This window comes from Lycium ferocissimum, chromosome 2, assembly GCF_029784015.1.
Source record: "Lycium ferocissimum isolate CSIRO_LF1 chromosome 2, AGI_CSIRO_Lferr_CH_V1, whole genome shotgun sequence".
Classification (NCBI taxonomy): Eukaryota; Viridiplantae; Streptophyta; class Magnoliopsida; order Solanales; family Solanaceae; genus Lycium; species Lycium ferocissimum.
In genome coordinates this window covers 37133049-37137249 of record NC_081343.1, presented here as the reverse complement: position 1 = coordinate 37137249, position 4201 = coordinate 37133049, and positions in this window count along the sequence as shown.

Sequence of the window (4201 nt, the reverse complement as noted above, 5' to 3'; positions counted from 1 at the left end):
GAAATCCGAGGTTGAATTCGACCACTATTCATTCAATAGAATTGAATTAGAAACTCTAGGTTTAATCGAAAAAGTAGCTTGAAATATGCAACTTTCACCGACGGCACCGGAATGTCCCAAAACCTTGCTAGGTAACTTTACTAAGCCTAGGATTCTAAGGCAAGTATTCCTTCCAGAAATTCGTAAATGTTCTCCAGGATGTCCATATGTTGCAAAGACCAAATTTTAAGAGGTTGAAAGCCTTTATGCCTGAAACAATGAATATGGCTTATAATGATAACAATGACGTCAAATATGAAGAAATGCCTATGACGAATATGTTGACGATACGTTTCTACCACGAATGTAATAACGTGAGACGTGTTAAAGGCTTCCATAACGTTCTCATTTTCAAACGTTAGGAGTAATGGTTTTAAGGCATGATTTTCTTTTTAAAAGTTTGCAAATGTTTTCCAAAATATTCATTTTTCTCCAAAAACCAAGTTTGATGATTTTGAAAGCTTTTATGACTAAAACGATGAACATGATTCTATGATGACAAGGATGATGCCAGATATGAGAAAATGTCTATGACGAATACGTCAAGGATATGTATATGTACATGGGGGAAGGGATACATGGGGGAATGGGAAGGGAAACATGTTTCATTGCCACCTGGTCATGGCATTTATCATCCCGGACGCGGGATGCCCGGACGCGGGATTTATGGGCGAGCCGGAGTATTTCGGCGCTATGTGGGCGAGCCGACGTCGTTCGGCGCTATGATATGATATGATACGATATGATATGATATGATATGATACGCTATGATATGATATGATACGCTATGATATGATATGATACGCTATGATATGACATGATATGATATGATACGATATGATATGATACGATATGATATGATATGATATGATATGCTATGATATGATATGATACGATATGATATGTTATGACAAGACACGACATGATATGAGTTCTATTCTCCTTGCCCACGAAAAGAAATGTTTTTTTTTTTAAAAAAGGAAAAAAAAAAACAGGCATGTGTGGTATCCGGCCAAGAGGGCGTTCACATGTACGAGTTACTCTCTTACCTCATTATCCGTTCTATGATCCCATGATGTGTATATTCATGCTTTATGCTGCTCATTATGCTGCTTTCCGTACCTTACATACTCAGTACATATTCCGTACTGACCCCCTCTCTTCGGGGGCTGCGTTCATGCGCGCGGTACACCTGTGTGAGCGAAGACATTAGCGAAGGTGTTCCAGCGGGATTGGCGAGCTTCATTTTCTCCGGAGTGCTGCCGAGTCAGTGTATACGTGTGTTAGGGTACCTGATTATGTTAGAGACTTTGCAGACAGAGTCGTGTGTATAAGATGTCGGTTGTGAGCGGCTCTATAAGCCGTCGTAGTGTTATACATGATATTACAGATTTTGTACGGTCGCAAGTTGTGTTTGATTTGAAACGATATAAAGTACGTTCGTTTTTCGTACAACTTTTATTATGTATTTATGATTTAGTCGAGGGCCCACTATGAATACGAGTATTACGATAGTCTGAGGGTTCGCTCGTCCCTAGATAAGGGTCGGGTACCCATCACACCCTATCGGAAATTGGGGTGTGACACGATGTACCTGACACAATCGGGCTTTTATGAAATAGGAAAAGAACTTTTGGAATCTCGCAACTGGTTCTTATTGAACTTTATTGAGCATTCCCCGTGTGATGTTTCGTACTTAAACATTTAGCATACGCCTTTCCTGTATTCTATCAATAATTGTTTATTCCATATTTCGGATGAACCCGGCGCGCCTTGCTTCTGCTTTGAATTTCATATTTCACAAACATTCACTCCGTAACCGAGAATTCGGTTAATGGACTAGATCAGGGTCGGTTCGAAACAACACCCTTTGCGAGATATTTACAAGCCTTCTCAAGATCATGGAGGGATTTATTCGAGGACCCGACCTGGGTCTCTTCGGAATGTCGATATGTTCGATCACATCCTGCCGGTTGATCGAACGTCTTCCTGGTAGCTTCTCGCGTACGCTTCTCATGATCAGATAGGATCAAAGTCCCATCCGTCACATCCGCCTGACACCGCCACGTGTCGGAACCCCGTTGGCTTTGAAAACGGTTGCAGAAGATTAACCGTCTCGGCCCCACTCTATAAAAGCAAGTTTTCCCCTTCCTTTTTCACTTTTCGATTTTCACCAAGGCAAATTTTACATTCGTTGTGCTCTGCTGAGTTCTTCAATCTGCATATCTTTAAATCTCCAAACCTTCATACCTTCATATCTTCATCTCTTCTTCTTAAACACTGCTTCCATCTTCAAACATCTGTTTGTGACATCTTTATCCCTTATATTTTCAAAATGGCGAGTAAATCTTTAAAAACCAAGGCCGGTGAATCATCCTCGGCTCCCAAACCTGAACCGTTGCTGTCCGACTTCATTCCTCAGGACTACTCGACAGTTCGAGATTTCAAGGTTGAGAAACCTTCTCAGCAGGAGGATCGAGGTATCGATATATCTGAATATTTATGCACGATACCCCTGAATAAACTCGAGCAAGTCAAAGAGGATTGTGGGTGGAAAGGAAAGGAGGTCGTTATTCCCGACCAAGACGAATCCATAACGACCCACGTAGACGGGTATTTGAGCGTCTTTACCTATCCTTTTACCTTCACCACACTCGACCCGGTGGTGGTCGACTTCTGTATTTGGTATGAGGTCACCCTCGGCCAAATTCATCCATCATTTTAGAGGATTGTTATGCTCCTCAGGTATTTCGCTACAAATGCCAATATTCCGTTCACCGTGCCACACCTTCTCCGCCTGTACAGCCTTCGTGTCTTTAGAGGGGGATTGATAAAACTTTCCAAACGAGGCGCAAAAGCGCCCTTCTCCGGTCTAGACGAGGATAGGGATCGGGGCTGGCAAGGCAGGTATGTCCGAATCAGGACAGCGGACCTGATTCCCGCTGACAAATTACCGTTTCCCGAGAAATGGAACCCAAAACGTAAGTCAATTTATGTCGATGTGATTTGGCCATGTACTCGTACCGATTCTAACACTTTCGTTCGCTTGTGTGTATGCAGCGCTAGTCCGAACCCTCAGTGCGGTTCCCAACCTCGACCAATGGAGTGAAAAAATATACTCCCAACTGACTTATGCCGAGCGCAACTGGAGGCGTTTATCCCTGTCCCGTTGGGAGGCCGGGACCTATGGTAAGCCTTCTCCTTAGAGTGTCATCTTTTCATCGTCCCGTGCGACGCCATATTGGTTAAATAACAACCGATCTTCCCCTTGCTTCACGGGATTATCACGGGCCACCGAGATTCGAGGCCGAAACCGCCGAGGCCTCGGCCCGACGAGCAAGACATCGAAGCTCCCGGTCAGGGAGATCTGATTGTAAGGAGGAAAAGAAAATCCTCTGAATCATCTCAAGCCCCGCCCCAGGCCAAAAAAAGGTCGAGGGATGTCCCTCGAGAGGCCTTCTCGGAAGGGACCCCGGCCCTCGCTCTCGATGCGGATGTCGTCGGTCAACTACTGGATCATCCAGAAGACGATGACCAGGCTTGGGGCGGGCATCATTTTATCGACGAGATCTTCGAGCATGATTTGCGTGGTTCTGCTGCAGCCACTCCACCGTTGGTGAAAAGCTCAAGCCAAACCCCGAGTAATATCTCGGGGTCGAAATGTTACATTCCGTATTTTGTACCCTCGGGTAAGTCAAGGCAAGTGACGCAAGTTGCTTATGGAAAATGTTAAGGTTGGAATATTAAGAAAGGCCAGGGGTAAGAAGGTAAATTTGCAAAACGACTCATGGAAATACGGAGAAAGGCTAGGGGCAAATTTGGAACTAAGGGAAATATTTTTCATGAAATAAGAGAAATTTGCTAGATTTTTCAAGAAAGGGGGGCCACTTGGCCATGGACCCCACTTTCAAAACTTGGCCAAATTAAATTAAGCCAAGTTAGGGGCAATATGGTTGATTGTTATTGGAAGGGACTATATATATATATATGGGTGGAAAGATGATTTATTCATCTTAATTCCTAGACTTTTCAAGAAGGCAAGAAAGAGAGAAAGGAGCTTGGCCATTCGGCCTTAGTGAAAAAAAAAAAAAAAAAAAAAAAAAAAAAAAAAAAAGAAGAGAATTCTCAACTTGTTCTTCATAGCCAAACAATCCCTTGAAGG